Source organism: Lissotriton helveticus, chromosome 11, assembly GCF_964261635.1.
Source record: "Lissotriton helveticus chromosome 11, aLisHel1.1, whole genome shotgun sequence".
NCBI lineage: Eukaryota > Metazoa > Chordata > Amphibia > Caudata > Salamandridae > Lissotriton > Lissotriton helveticus.
The window spans coordinates 332,429,270-332,445,551 of NC_136072.1; the positions used below are offsets into that span (position 1 = coordinate 332,429,270).

Consider the following 16,282-nt stretch of genomic DNA (forward strand, 5'->3'; position numbering starts at 1 on the left):
TTTCAGTGGTTCTTGTTCATTGGTATGTTTAAATATGAGTCCTTGAGGTCTATTGTTGCCATGTATTCCCCTTTTTGAATTTGTGGGATTATCTTTTCAAGAGTAGCCATTTTGAAATGCTGTGTTAAAATGAACTTGTTTGTGAACCTTAGGTCCAGGATTGGTCTTAGTGAAAAGTCCTGTTTGGGGACTAGGAAATACGGCAAGTAGCTTCCTTTGAATAACTCTTGTTTTGGTAACAATTCTATTGCTCTTTTCTGAAGAAGGTCTTTGATTCTGAATTCAATTGTATGAGTTCTGATTTGACAAACCTCCATAGTTTTGGTGGGTTTGCAGGTGGTGTTTTTGTTAGCTCTATGCAATACCCGTATTCTAACAAATGTAATATCTAATTGTCTGTGGTGATTTTGCACCACTGAAGTGGGTATTGTGATATTCTGCCTCTCACTGGTGTTGGGTGTGGTCTGTCTAGGTGTAGGAGTCAATTTGAACCATTTTCTCTTCCTCAAAAGGACTGCTTCGGCTATTGCTGCCAACCTTGGTATCCTGTTAGTTGGCTTGTTTGTTGTCCATTCCCTTGGCCTAGTTGTTGGTGTGACATTTGTTGCACTTGAACAAATGCTCCTCTTCCTGTGGGCTTTCTGTTGTTAAAACCCACCTCTTTTGAAGGTACCTCATTGCTGCAGGGCTCCCATAGCTCTTGCAGTCTTGTTATCTTTTTTGATCTGTTGGAGAGATTCGTCCACCTCGTTTCCAAATCGTGCCTCCCCAGTAAAAGATCTGTTAATGATGGAGGTTTGAACCTCCTGCTTAAATCCTGAAATTCTAAGCCAGGCATGTCTTCTTAGGGTGGTGCCTGTGCACATTTGTCTGCTGGCAGTGTCTGCTGCATCTAGTGCAGATTTAAGGCATGTGTTTGTGATGTTTTGGCTTTCCTGGACAATAGACTTAGCTCTTTTCTTGTCCTCCTTAGGGAGCTTGTTGATGAGCTCCTTTATGTTCTCCCATTGCTGGCGTCTGTACTTATTTAGCGGGGCACTAGAGTTTGCAATGCGCCAATGCGTCGCTGCCTCCTTTTCCATCTTCCTGCCCATTATATCCATTCATTTGCTGTCTTTCTCTGGGGTGGTCCACTGTTTGAAAGGGAGTTTTCTCTTCTCTTGCCTGTGGTGACGATGGAGTCAGCACAGTGTTCCCCCGAATATATTTCGGGTCCTTAGAGGAGGCTTTGTACTTCTTCTTGACCCCTTTGCTTGAGGCTGGTTCCTTTAAGGCTTCCTTGCCTTGATCTAGGATGCTTGGTAGCATTGGCAGGTATTGTGTCCCCTTGTTGGCTGAGGCTAGTGTTTCTAGAAGGAAACGTGTCTCCCTTCTCCTCCTCAAGGGGAACTCCGAAAGTGTCTGCTGCCCTTTTAACTAGGCCTTTGCAGAAGGCTATTTCATCTGGTGGAGATGCCTTGGAGAGATAGCAGCATATCTCCTCCTCTGGACTTTCGGTGTCAAGGTTATTCCATGTGATCTCGAACTTTTCTGAGGCTTCCTCCTCTTCAGGAGCATCTATCTACTCCGAGATCTTCATCGCAAGGTTCGGGGGTAGGAGGTGACTTAAGAATCTCATCTTCTTCCCCCCTCAGCATCTTCTGCCCATTCGGTGTCAACATTATCCGCTTTGGTGGCCGGGACCTTCGGAATAGGTAAGTCTTTTAGTGAAGTGTCAAACTCCTTCCACTTTTGGAGGTGCATCGTTATTTCGGCTTCGAGTTGTTTTCTTTTTTTCTTGACTTTGAGGGCTCCCTCAGCGTCAGAGACAGGAAGCTTTCTTTTTTTGTTCGCGTTTGCCCCTGGCTACGACAGAGGTGCGCTTCCCTTTGGGGGTTCGTTTTCGACCCTCGTTTTTGGGCGTTTTGTGTGATTTCCCTCGGTGTCCCTTGGTAGGGTTCCGTGGGGTTCTTTGGATTGCAGCTGGCCTTCAATCGCTTTTTTCTTCGGCATCGGGGCTGCCTTAGGCTGTGCCTTTCTTTCGTGGCCCTTGAGTTCCGTGTATAGTGTCTCACCGTATCCGTCTTCTTTCCTGTATCGCTCACCGTCTGTGGGCGTGTGGTTTTTCGGAGTCTCCTTGTAGAATTTTGATGTATGATCCTATGTGCGTCAATTCTGCCTGAACTCCCTGGTCTTCTTCATCACTTGAAAAGCCTAGATCTTTCATGGAAGTTTTCTTGGAAGCCTGGGAGATTGTTGCGTAGTGGGCCACTGTTTTCGGCTTGTCCTGAGAGTTTTTGGCAGGAACACCGTGCAGGCCTCACAATCCTTGTCCTTATGTTCTTTGGGCAGGCAGAGGTTGCACACGTCATATGGGTGGAGTTGTGCAAACTTGTGGTGGCACACAAGGCAGAATTTGAAGGGGGTATTTTTCATGGCCCCTACCTCGCCATTTGTCAACCTTTGAAGTATTCTGTTGTTGCGATGTCAATCTCGGAGTTCTGTTCTTATCTTCGGTTGCGATGTCGATGGTCAGTGGAGTGCACTCACATTTTCGGCTTTTTCTCTTCTTTTCGGAGTTCTTCCTGAAAATTTTCGAAGCGTCACATCTTGTTTCCAGACCCAACAGCAGAAAAAAAGAATCTGAAGATGGCTACCACGCACGACCTCCAGGGCGCCGTCTGACTTCACACAAGGGACGTACCTGGCACCAAATGGTGGTTGACAACGCCCAAAACAAGAAAAAAAACAAAAAAAACAAGGACTATTCCGGACCATGCCGTTAGATGGCGGAATAATGCACAGCATGTGATCCCAGAAAAGGATTAACGCTGCAAAACCTTATTTACATCCCATAAGATTGAATATTTGGGCTTAGGCGAACTGATAATCGAATAAACCTCTTAAATTTGCACACCAGAGGGTGTTCCACGAATGGATGACCATCAACCAGAAGGGGGCCTGCCGAAATAGCTGATCAGAAAGTGTTAATCGATCTGTATGCCAAGCCATCCAAAGCTAAATCTGCAAGGAAATTCAGGATGTGGACAACTTTCGACCCTAAGGGATCCACCTGGCATTGGAGACACCTATTTTAAATCACAACAGGGTTTTTAAATGGAGTATTTTAGCCATCCATTGTACCGCTCCATATTATCTTACTCACAAAAGGCCACCAGATGGAAAACAAATAAATAGAAAAATGCACCATAAACAGATAACAAAAGAGGCAACGGGCATTTGTGTATTAAAGAAGAGAACCCTCACTCACCCATAGGGTGACATGCTTCATCATTGGGTCCCCTCTTGCACACAGTGACCGCAAGTATGGTTTTTTAAATTTCATTCACGATTGTTGCAGGGTGACGAGACATTGGTCCTGAAGAAAGCTAGAATTCACTTCAATAAGCAGAAACATGTTGACCTAGTCAATTAGGGAATATAATTTTATCCCTTAGTTACACTGTTTTTAAGTCCATCAATTGGGGATACAGAATACATTTTTTCCCCCAGATTAGGTGGTTTTTATACACACGTATTATTTAGCACTCTGCCCTTCACTCACACGTCACATTGGAGAAAGCAACACCTCATGCTCCTCTCCTTAGGAGAGTTGTAGCCCTCACTGTGCACCTTGCGGGCACTGTGTTCAAGAGGGGACCCAATGATGAAGCACGTCACCCTATGGTTGAGTGAGGGTTCTCGTCTTTAATACACAAATGCCCATTGGAGACACCTACCCAACCATCGTGTTCAGGCAGACCGATACGTTTTATTTGTACAATGTGCCCATGCCATAGGAAGTAAAGAGGAAGATTTTCATAAAAAATGCCTAGGACTTTCCACCGTTCCTGGTAATCATCCAGGCCATGTGATACAGGGAACCTGCAAGACCCACATGGTTCGGATTGCCCTGGGGATCTCGAAGGGGATCCAGAAATAGTGGTATAGATATTAGAAAATACCAAGAGAGTTCCATCAGAGCTGGAAACCATACGCGAGACCTCCAAATCACGGTAATCACCACCAGATCCACCGGTTGTCGCTGAACTTGGGTGTATAACTCCATCATCACCCCAAAGGGGGGGAAAGCATATCCCGACTCAATGCTCCAATCTTGAAGAAATGGGTTTGTTGACACCGCATTTAGGTCAGACCTACAGCTGCAGTACCTGTCCAGCTGGAAATCCAGCCAAAAGGCAAACAGATCTATGGAGAATGGTCCCCACCTGTCCTGAATCTGTTGAAACACACACAGATTTAACTTCCATACACAGACATCCTTCCATAATCGAGAACACCAGTCTACCACCTGTTTGCACTTCCCGGATAGATGCTCTGCTGACACTGAAATCTGATGGGCCAGGAAGTAATTCCATAGAGTGCGGGCCAGATCTGAAAGAACCTTCGATCTTGTCACTCCAAGATGGCTAGCGTAGCGAACCGCCGCTACATTTTCAATCTTGAAAAGGACATAACATTGAGCCTTGTCTTTGGTCCAACATCGGATTGCTAACGACCCACCATTAGTTCCAGGCAGTTAATATGTAGGTGTTGTTCTGTGGAGGAACATTTTCCGCTTGTGATTAATTCTCTGTAGCGAACCCCCCAACCTGAGCCGCTGACATCCGACTATCACTAGGTCTGGTTGGGAACCAAAAACGCTCGCCCATTCAAGGCTTCCATGTGGGAAACCCACCACTGCAACTCTTCTTTTACCTCTGCTGAGAGGGGAACTGACTGGGAATAGGTAGTCCCCGTTAAGGGGAGAAACTTTTAGATGGTGAAGCGTCCAGTAATGGAGAGGGCCAGGGAAGATGGGCTGAATGGAGGATGAGAGAAGACCGACAATTTGTACCAACTAACATAGCAAAATCTGCGTTCTAGACAATGTTTTTCTGAGCTTGTGCTTGATCTTGGTCAGTTTGCGGGATGGGAGACTGAGGTTAGCTTTCACCGAATCCACATTGAACCTCAGGAATTGTAAGCTCTGTGTCAGGGTGAGGGATGATTTCTCCTCATTGATTACAAATCCAAGACACTCCAGTAGATCGATGGTCATCTGTAAATGTTCTATTAGATGTATTGAGCACTGATTCATGAGCAGAATATCATCCACACAGATGATCTACCACACTCCCTGAGCTCCGAGGTGTCCGACCATCAGTTCCATCACCTTGGTGGAATACCAAGGAGCAGAAGACATATCAAAAGGAAGGGAGGTGAACTCTAATACTTGCGATCTCAATCGTAATTGTAAAAAACGCCTGTGAGGAGAAAAGACGGAGACCAATAAATAAGCGCATTTGAGATCTAAGCGGCACATCCAATCAGCAATTTGTAAAAGGTCCTTGACAAGATGAATACCTTCCATCTTGAAGTGGCGATACACCAGACACTTGTTGAATTCTTTGAGATTTATCATCGGCTGTTGGCTCCAATCTCATTTTTCCACAGAAAAATTGCTGAGGAATCCCCTGGCATACAGGGTGGTCAAAGCAATCGCACCTTTCGCCAGGAGTTGGGTGATTTCCAAATCTACCAATTCGGACTGGTCTTCAGAGAAAGCCAAGGGATGAGAGCGGTATAGTTGCGAGGGAACCCTATAGAATTCTATTTGAAACCCCTGTGCAGTTTGGTGGACCCATGCATCAGAAGAGAGCCTCCCAGATTTACATGAAGTGTACCAACCGCCCCCAAGTTTCAACCCTTCTGAACTCTGTACCCTTCACCTTTTGAGTTGTAGCAAGCACTGCTGCCTTTGGAGCAGCTTCTGGCACCCCAACGACAGGACTAGGTCCTTGTAGGAAAGAAAGTGCTAAACCGTGAGGAGTCTTGTCACCGTCCATGGCGGGATGCCACACCTCTGGTGGGGGCTTGATAAAAGGCCCGACTGACCAAGCAGCCCTTGCCACGACCGGCTCCAGAAAAAACATGAGGGGTGAATATGTGTCTGAATGAGATATGGGCCTTGTCTAAAGAACTGAAGGTGTTGATGAATTTACTAATTTCTCTAATAAATGGATCCCCAAACAGATTACCTTGAGAAACAGGGCCAGCCTCTGAAGTAGGGAGCTCCCCTAGTTTCGGGTCCACCTTAATTCAGAGCGTTCTGCGTTGTTCCGTTGAGATTGCGCAAATAGTGTTACAAAGGAAAATCATGGCCCGTTGAGCCCAGTCAGACAAAGTCTCCGGGCAGAAAAGGGAGCCAGATGCCTTAGCATCCTCCGCCATGTCCAATATTTTGACTAGGGGGCCTACCACATCCAGAGGTTTGTACTGGCAGGAGCGCCAGGACCTTGCTATGCCTTTCTTGGGGTCATGAACAAATTTCACGAAAAAAGTGGCCATCTTGGAGTCCACCTCTGGGGTGAGGCCTACCTTACCCTCCAAAGACGGTCTAGGGCAATCTGCCCAAAGGCAATTCCTCACCTCCTTATCCAAGTACTTATACAGCCTGGCTGCCATGTAAAAGGCCACAATGGCACAGAATGAGCGTGTAATAGTTAAGTCAGGTCCAATGTATCTGAGTTAGGGAGTGAGAAAGAACCCTCTTTCTTGGGCTCATTAGATAGGAGAGGGGAAGTTGGACGCCACAGTTTGGTGGAGTCACCATCCCCGTGGAAGTTTTGGGAGAATCGCCCCCATCTCCGACATAGGTGGGTGCAGGGGAAAGATGGGTGTCCCCTGAGGTAGTAGGTACTTGAAGATCTGGGGGTAGGGGATTGCAAATCCATAAACGCCTTATTGAGGCACGCAAAACTGTCGAGGACAACCCATGGGGTGTTTGCAACCTTGCGTTCACCATTATGGGTGGGTGGCTGCCCTGGATGAGCGGGGGTCCGGAAAAGTCTACCCTCTGCCTAACGGGATGTTGCCATTGCGCCTGTAGTCACAAAATGTCTCTCTCCAAGGGTGCCACCATGTGTGAGACTGCCCGAAAGATTGAGGCGTCCATAACTTGACAAAACTGGTCATCAAAAGGGAGGTAGGTTTTTCCTTCTCTTTCAAATATTCTTCAGAGTCCCCAAAGGATTCCAAAAGGACGCTAAGCCCTGTGACGATGTAAAGTAAAGCAATTGGAGAGGCCAAGCCCTGTTTGGATCGGATCTGGTCTCTTAGGGAACAGTGCAGTGAATGGCCCATGAAGATCTTTGGACACACCTCCCTGTCAATTGAGATCGATTGCCACCTGGAAACTGGTGCCACTGAAATTCCTCTTAACAAGGCTGGTCTTACCCGCATCGATCTCCAGGCGGTGTTTCTGAGATAATAGATTGGCCACAATCCAAGGCATAAAACTTACCATGTACAAACTTGTGGCTGGTCAAGCTTCACTCTGTAATTGACAATAAGTAAAACTGAAGCACCAGGAGGTTGGGAAATGTGGAGAATGTTCAGCAGATTTGCGTGGGACCACTAGCGGCCGGTTGACCGCACTAGAGCCAGGCAAACTGAAGCGGCCATGTAAGAGCAGAGTAATGTTCCCACACAGTGCTGAAAGATACCAGCACAATTGAGGCACACAATACACTGACAAACAGCGCGGCACGCGAACCAGCGGGATTTCCATCCCTTGCACGGACGCTCCGCAATAGAATCACTGTAAAAGCAAAGAACACCAGAGAGTGAAATGCAGGTTGCGGGAGCAGCGAAGAAAGAGGGCAGAGTCTCCCCGGGTCGATTTGACGGCGGAGCAGTGTCCTGATTGGATGGACTATTGCTTTTTTTCCCCCCAAGCTCTTGTTGGGAAATAGAGTTTTCTAGTAAAATCTTTGATCTTAAAGGCTGCTGGGGAAAAAAAGTGAGGAGAGAGACCAGCCTAATCCTCGCCTCAGGGTCCTGACAGACTCTAAAAATGCTTGGAAAACTAAAAAGCTCATAAAGTGAGCCCTGCAAGTACAATATCTTAAATGCTGAGTAACATTTGAATAACGCAAAACAGACAAAATATCACCGTAGAAACCACAATACTTTGACAAAACACGTTTCAGTGAACATTTCAATAAGGTCACAAAGGCCAGATAACTTATCCAAAATAAATTATATATATAAAAAACAAAAACAAAAGGCCTTGATGTGGAAAGGCAATAAAAGGTAGTAATCAATTGTTCTTTTTACTGCTTGGACATTTCGTCACTTAACAGTAAAACCGAATCGTGACAACTTAAATATTTAAAAACTCGCCAACGTTCTCAACATAACGGATGAATTGCCTAAAAATTCAACTTTGTCATTATTCATAAATCAATCATCAAAAAGGGGACAACACTTTACAGCTAGTTTTTTTTCATCAAGACCTTGGGGTGTGACCAATACGTTGATAGCTACCAGAGTCTCCGATCTTTACAGAGACGGAACCCGCAGACACAAGATTTCTGGTGGCTCTAATGGCGGTGGAGCCGGGCTGCACTTATTGTGCTAAGGGGAGCACTGGGCAAGAAATACCAAATTGATCCTTGCAGGCCTGTTGTCGACCCTTCCGACACAGACAACGGAGAGCTGGACTCGCCCGCAAACTGGCTAGGGCTGCGAGATCTCGCCAAGAGCCTGTGCCCTGCTGTTGTTGAGAGGAGGCAGTGGAGAAAGGGAGTGAGTCAGCCCTCCCACCCCCTGAAGAGTCCATCTAAGGGCCTGATGGCCTACACCTCTCCTGTAACCTTCTTTCCAGCTGCTGACACCGAATTACAGGGGGCTCCTGAACCCTCACCCCTAGTGGGACCGGGATCAACATCTATGAAAGGGGGCTCGCGGCGAGAGCACACGGCACCATTACCAGTGGGCAGGTCCGGGTTCTCCGGTAATGAGGTCGGAGGGCCGCATCTGCCGACACACTCTAGTGGACCACAAAATCAGGGCAGGATCCCGTCACAGAATGAAGTATGTAGTGAGTTGGTCCCCCTGCTCCATGGACATTGCCACGAGGTATGGCGTCTTACAGCACCCATTTATGTGAGAAGCCAACCGGCCATAGGGGTCACAGCCATAAAGCTGGGCATTGGGGGTGCAAACCGCAGAAGAGTGGCGGGCTGATTGTTGGGCAACTTAACAGGAGGGTGTGACTGGTTCGAACGCCCCTCGCAGCTGGTGCTTTTGGATAGGTGGGGGTGCACGCTCACGCTAGTGCAGTGAGAGGCCACCTGGACGGAGCTGGCCGGGTGGGTGGATGCACAAAGGGATGTGTATGTTTTCACAACGGACCCCTGGTGGGGCCCCGGGTACTTGGCTCACCGCGGTTCTGCCTTTTGGGGCACACTCCAGTTGAAGAAGCATAAGTGGTGACCTGAGAGCGGCCCAAGTCTTGTCGACTGATGAGAAAGGGCCACGCTTCTCCAGTGAGGAGGAGCAGTAAATAGGCAAGACCCTCTTCCTATTCTCCCCCCCTCCCTTCTTGGAAACATTGGGTCTTGGAGGCCCTCACCCACGGAACATGAACACTTAAAGTGTAGGTGGCTCTTGCATGCGCTCTGGCCAGAGGGGCGCTCTGCTTCGAGAAGTGTACTCTACTCCTACCACGGGGTAGGGTAAGGACACTGCGGATTACTCCCCACAGAGCACTACGAATGGCCTCGTAAGTGTCCCTAACAATATCACAGCCGAATTTGAGGGCATCATGATAGTGCAACAGTAGGGTGCTAAACCAGAGGACACTCATCAAAACCCCTACTCACCTGAAATGGGGGACGCTCCAGCAGGGGCACCTCTCAGTACTGACCATGTGAGACAGCAGAGCAACGCTAACTTCACAGAGCTCCTGGCAACCGGGCACGGATTTAAAAAAACCTTGGAGCCGAAACTGGGCACACTGATTTGACATGGGCCACATGAACAAAGAGCACACAAAATAATTTGAAAACAAATGTATCGACCCATGAGGCGACCATAGCAGAGATGCAGCCTGATATGTCGATGACGCAGGCCCAAATTGTGGCACTACAATGAAAAGTGGATCTACTGAGACAAGAGCTGATGATGCAGAAAGGTGATCGCACCGAAATAACATCAGAGTTGTGGGACTGCCGAGAAGGTTTAAGGCCCGAGCATGGAACTTTAACTGGCGCAATGGTGGACGCAAAAAGTTTTTTGGGGCAAAACCTCCACTTTCTTCTCAGTAGAACAGGCACATTGAGTACCGGTCGTCCCCCGAAAGTGCCCTCGCAACCAGTGGTGGAGAACTTTTTCGATTTGCGGGGCAGGACAATATTTTACAGATTGCCCGCACCAAAGCCCTTGGCAGGTAGAAAACCAAGCGCTTGTGATATTTTTGGACTACACAGCAGATGTAAAAACGGAGGGAATCCTATTACAAGATAAAGCACAAACTGAGGCAGATTGAGCTCAGATACACAATGATATTCCTGGCCAAACTTAAAGTCATGGAAGGTGACAAGGCACTCATTTCCCAGTTGGTACGGGAGGCCTGGGAATGGTTAGAGTCTAAGGGGGAGCACACTCCCACCAGATCTTCGGTACACCGATGAGGGTTGGACTGTGGCAAGGAACAAACACCAATCGACTCGTAGGACCCACTCCTGTCCCTCCGGGAGCAAGCAGCACAAGAACGAGATCAAAAGGTGACTGCGCTGGTAAGTGGGATCCTCCAGCTCTGGCGTCTTGGATGCCTCTAAGGTGCACTCGCTAAGTGGCTTCCTGCCGGACAAGATTTCCCCGATGACTGCTGATGTCCTCTGAGGACACTGGTGATATATCCTTTTCTTGCTCATGGGGTAGGGGTGGTGGAGGATGAGAGGGGCATTGGGGGCATGGATGCTCCGAAACAAGTGGTTATGATATTGATCCACCAAGACAACTTTGTAAAGGCATTAGGCGCACTATGGGTATCCTCAATATGCATTACGGTTGCCAAGCACTGCCCCACACCATCCACAGGACCTTTCCTCTTCATGTTCTAAACATACTGCAAGGTTAATGGCCGGATGGAGCATCGTTGCGCAACGGTATGGGGAAGGGTGTTTGGGATACTTTTTCAGTACATGTGTGTGGGCGCATGGGTTGGCAACCTGTCTAAAACGTATAATATTTTACTTGGCATAAGCTGCAGCCATTTTGGCTGTGGTATCCACTTAGGTTTCCTTCACAATTCTCCCATCTTCTGCTGCTCTTCTTTTTATCTGCCTGTGCTGTCTATTTTATTTGACTTCCTGACTCAGCTAAAAGCAATGTGCATGCTAAGAGTTTGTAGCTGCAGGAACACCTGGTCTCAGACTCAACTGTTTTCTTCTGTTGTAAACAGTTCTGTTCCCCATCCCACTTTGCTGACTAAGTGATCTCCCATCTGCCCATGTCTGTCGGTAACTATTCCTGTGTAGGCCTGTACCTTCCATTTGTATCCACAAGCTTATCAGTACAGAAAAAACTGTATATAAGGCATGTTTTCTAAGACTTCAATGTACTACCTCCTCCAGCACTTGAGAGTGCTGTGTGGATGTGGCACCACTCATGAGTGATTAATAAACTTGTTATTTATTCCCTACTACAGTGCTGATCTCTACTTTGTTGGTTTTTGAACCTGTTGACAAAAGGGTGACCCTGCACCAGTATACCCCTAAAAAAGGGGTACATTTCCACAGTTGGTGCCAGTCATGGGACCCCATTGGAGACGCGGCCGTCCAAAGGAGTGGTCTTGACGAGGATTGGAATTTTGCTGAGGAAGCGCACTGCACGAGGAGACCTTTGTCTTTGCAGGCCAACATGACTTTTCCGGTTTTCCTGATTTGACCCTCCCAGTGGTGGCCGGATTCAACTGGGGTTGTCTTTGGTGTGATTTTGGAGAGACCATTAGGTTGACCGGAGATCAGCAGGTGGGAGTTTGAGTCTTCTGTTTGTTAAGGTAGCTAAAGCGGCACTCTTGATTTGTTAAGCCTGGGCTTTTTGTTTGAATTTGTTATTTAATTTTTGCAAAAATTAACACCTTGGCTGCTAGGGAGATTATCCTGCTGTGCTGGAAACACTCATTTGCCATTGTTCATGACGAGCTCAGCTCGTCATGAGCACACGAGCAGTGTACTGCATGACGAGCTGAGCTCGTCATGAGCATCGAAGGGGTTAAAGGAGATTAATGTGGAGATTTTTCACCTTTTTAAATATTTTGAAGTACTAATATTTTTGAAGTACTAATATTTTACAATACATTTTTGAAGCATGCCTGGTCTCAGCACACTCCGTAGGTGGTGTTGCTGTTCTGGTGGTACCAAACAAAGTTTAGAAAGAAGTCAGCCGGCTCCCTAAGAGGGGACACCTAACAAAGACATATATGTCAAATATGGTATTTCTTCCATAATGTACAGTACACTGTGGAACAAATACACAGAGAAAGATTCTGATCTACAATGGCCTGTGAATGGGTCATTTGATTGTAAAAAGGTTCAATATGTAGCGTAGTGTTTATTTGAAAGAAAAAATAGACAGGATATGTTTGATTGTGTACGAATGTGGGAGAAAGAAGTACCAGAGAGAGTGAAAAGAGCAGACGTTATAGCAGAAAAAGAACGAAAAACAATATATCAAAAAGCGCTGATATAAAAAAAAAATGCGAAAAGGAGAAAATAGAAAACGAAGATAGGGAACGTCGATTAGAGGTAAATGGCCTGTATCCTATTAGGTGCCCTATTTATTCCATACTTAATAAACCTCAGGATGACTGCATTCTATTAGATCAACCCACACCCCGTATAAATTCCCCACTCCAAGTGCCCCTGAGGATGAGGTTTTTGATAAGGAGCATTTGTCTTCAGAAGAAAAAGATAAAGATAAGCAAATTGGGCGGCAGACTCGTTCTACTTTATCTAGGGAAGAGAAAGATTAAGTGTGGGATATTGCTAGAGAGGTAGCACGTCTGATTACTACAGCAACAGCCCTCACAGTTACAGTTCAGACTTGGGAAAAAGCCAAACAGTTTTTTATTTTTTTTATTTCACTTGGGAGGTAATATATGGTTATCAGCATATTTCTAATGCAACAGAACCAGATGATATAGGTACTGATTATAAACAGTTAGGCGATGAGACTATCCTTTTTTTGAACCTTCCTTATAGGATTAGACGGGTGGTCCAATTACGAGATGACACTGCGTTTGAGAAAGGTGCAAGAATTAGCTAGGAAAAATAAAGTTGCAGAAGCAGTTCAATCTCAGGCAAAGAAAGTAGATGCTTTGGTGGATGCGAATAAACCTGGTAGTAGTGGGTCTGCTATGAAACCTATGTGTGAAGCTGCACCCCTGTATGTTCCTCCGAAGGGTGCGGGAACCAATATTTATACAACTTTGGATGATGCAAAGGGATATTTTATATAATTGGGGTTACACTCCTTGGAGTAGAGCTGATGTGATGGCTCTTAAAGCTGCTTTGCCCGACCCCCGGAAAAAAACACAATCCTAGCCATTAGCTCCTGCACTATGACCTTGCCAGATATTGTTATGTTCATTGGGCTTATTTTGGCCCCTGATATGTGGAGACAGTACGTGAAATAGATGACAAATGCAGCATTTGGTGACACCAGGGTGGAATTAGAAAGAATAGTTACAGAAAGGGAGCCTCCGCAGAAACCGCAGAAATAGATATTAGATATTCCTAAAGCTATTGTGACTAAGTTAAAGACTCTCATACCCCCTTAGAAAATAGATTGGACCACGTTAGCGTCCTGTAAACAGAAAAAGGATGAGTTAGTTTCTGGCTTCTTTTCAAGGTTTGAGGAAACACCAAAAAGTCACGGAGCACAGAACGGCCAAAGAAGCCGTCCGTCCAGACCTGACTGTCATGGCAGTAGTGCTTGGTAAACGTGTGCAGCGAGGCCCATGTAGCTGCCTGACAAATGTCCTGCAAGGGAACGCCCCGTCCCAAAGCAGTAGTGGCTGCAGTTGCCCTGGTCAAATGGGCACACAGGCCCCTTCTTGGCCAAGGAGTAACATGCTTTGATGCACAAAACACACCGGGAGATAGTTCGTTTGTTCACAGCCTGACCTTTTTTGGCACCCACGTAGCCAACAAAGAGCTGTTCATCCACCCGGAACTGTTGTGTACGCTACGCTGCAGATAGAAAGCGAGCGCAAGTTTTGGGTCCAGACGGTGGAGCCTCTCCTCTTCCATGGAAGGATGCGGAGGAGGAAAGAAGGTGGGCAAAGTGATGGTCTGACTGATGTGGAAGAGCGTGACAACCTTTGGCAAGAAAAAAGGTTGGGTCCTTAAAACCACCTTGTCCAGATGAACAGAAAGGAAAAGAGGTTTGGAAGAAAGAGCCTGGAGCTCACTCACTCTCCTGGCAGATTTGATAGCGACCAGGAAAGCCGTCTTTAGAGTAAGAAGAAGTAAAGAACAGTTATGAAGAGGCTCAAAGGGAGCGCACATCAGAAAAGTCATGACAAGATTCAAGTCCCATTGTGGCTTTACGAAAGGCATGGGAGGAAATGTGTGCGTAATGCCCTTGAGGAAACGGTTAACACCCGGGGACTCAAAGAGAGAGGGCTGATCTGGAAGCCACAGGAAGGCAGAAATGGCATAAAGATAACCTTTGATAGTGCCCAGAGCAGAACCCAGCTGGGCCAAAGACAGAAGAAAGAGAAGAACCTCAGAAAGAGGGGCACAAATCTGTTCTATCGGCAGGCGTATACCGTTTTAGTGGAGGGACGCCTGGCTGCCAGAATAACATTACAAACTTCGGGAGGAGGGTCGAAGGCCGTCAACTGCCGCCGCTCAATCTCCATGCATGGAGGTGGAGGCTGGACAGGTTCGGGTGGAGGACCGTCCCCTACTGCTGCGACAGAAGATCCTCCCGAAGAGGCAGACGGATTGAGGGATTGATGCTCATACTGAGTAGCTCGGGATACCAAACTCTTCGAGCCCAGTCCGGAGCCACAAGGATGACTTGGGCCCGGTCGCGCCTGATCTTCTTCAACAATCTGGGCAGAAGTGGTGTAGGCAGAAAGGCCTACAATAGACCGCAGCTCCACTCGCAACGAAAAGCGTCTTCGAGCGAGCGCCGCCTTGGAAACTCCAACGCACAGAACTGATGACATTGCGCGTTCTCTTCATTGGCGAATAGATCTAACTAAGGCTGTCCGTGAACACCTGCAATACACTTCCCCGGACAGAGGGAAGGAATGCCTTCAGTGCAAGCCAGATCGCCCGCAGCTCCAGAAGGTTGATATGGAGTCGGGACTCCGCCAGAGACCAGAGACCTCTGATCTCCGCCTCTCCCATGTGGCCTCACCATCCCAGGAGGGACACATCAGTCACCACTGTGTGCTCTGGTTGGGGAAGGGAAAGATCTGCCGTTGACCCAATCGCAGTTCATGAGCCACCACTGCAACTGTCGTGCAGCGCCCTCCGAGATCTGGATAGAGGCTGAAAGATCGGAATCATAGCCTGAATATCCCGGACTCGCTACTCGGGAGGATGAACCTAAAACAGCATCAAATCCAGAACCGCTCCGATGAAAGGGAGCTTCTGAGAGGGGCTCAGGTGCGACTTCAGCACATTGATGAAGAACCCCAGCAAATGCAGGAGGTCGGCCGTAGTCTTGCAGGGGGGGAACGACTGTCTGGGGTGAGCCCACCTTCAACAGCCAGTCGTTGAGGTAGGGTAAGACTGACACCCCGGACCTGCGCAGATGAGCTGCGACCACCGCCATCACTTTCGTGAATACTCGAGGGGCGCTGGTAAGGCCGAAGGGGAGCACGGCAAATTGAAAATGCTCCTGGCCTTCCATGAACCGCAGGTAACACCGGTGGGCCGGCAGGACAGGGATATGAAAATAAGCGTCCTGCAAGTCCAACGCTACCATCCAGTCTCCAGGGTCAATGGCAGTCAGGACCTGAGCCAGAGTCAGCATCTTCAACTTCTCCATCCGGAGGAAGCAATAGACGTCCCAGAGGTCCAAGATGGGGCGCAAGCCCCCTTTTCCTTCTTGAGGACCAGAAAGTAGTTGGAACAACAACAACTCCCTACTTCCTGATCGGTAACGTACTCGATGGCCCCCTTGGCCACGAGGGCCGAGAGTTCCTGACGGAGAAGAGCCAAATGATCCCCCGACATGCGGTGGTACCAAGGAGACATGGCTGGAGGGGAGGACAGAAAGGGGAGAGAGTAACCTTGGCAGATTATCTGCAGCACCCACTTGTCCGATGTTATCTCGCGCCAGTGGTGGAGGCCAACCCTGCCACCCACTGGCGTGGGGTGTCCCCTGAAGCTCGGATTAGGAAGGTTTTGAGGTGGAAGCAGCGGTGGTGGAAGTGGACTTACCCACATGCTGGTTACCAGACACGCCTCTTCGGAGCCCACGTCCGTGG

General features: G+C 47.8%; 1 protein-coding gene across 6 annotated transcripts in view; it reads right to left on the bottom strand.

Moving 5' to 3' along the window:
• SEPTIN2 (septin 2) overlaps positions 1-16,282 on the bottom strand; it is an 806,446-nt gene that overhangs the window by 389,385 nt on the left and 400,779 nt on the right. The gene's annotated exons all lie outside the window — the stretch shown is intronic.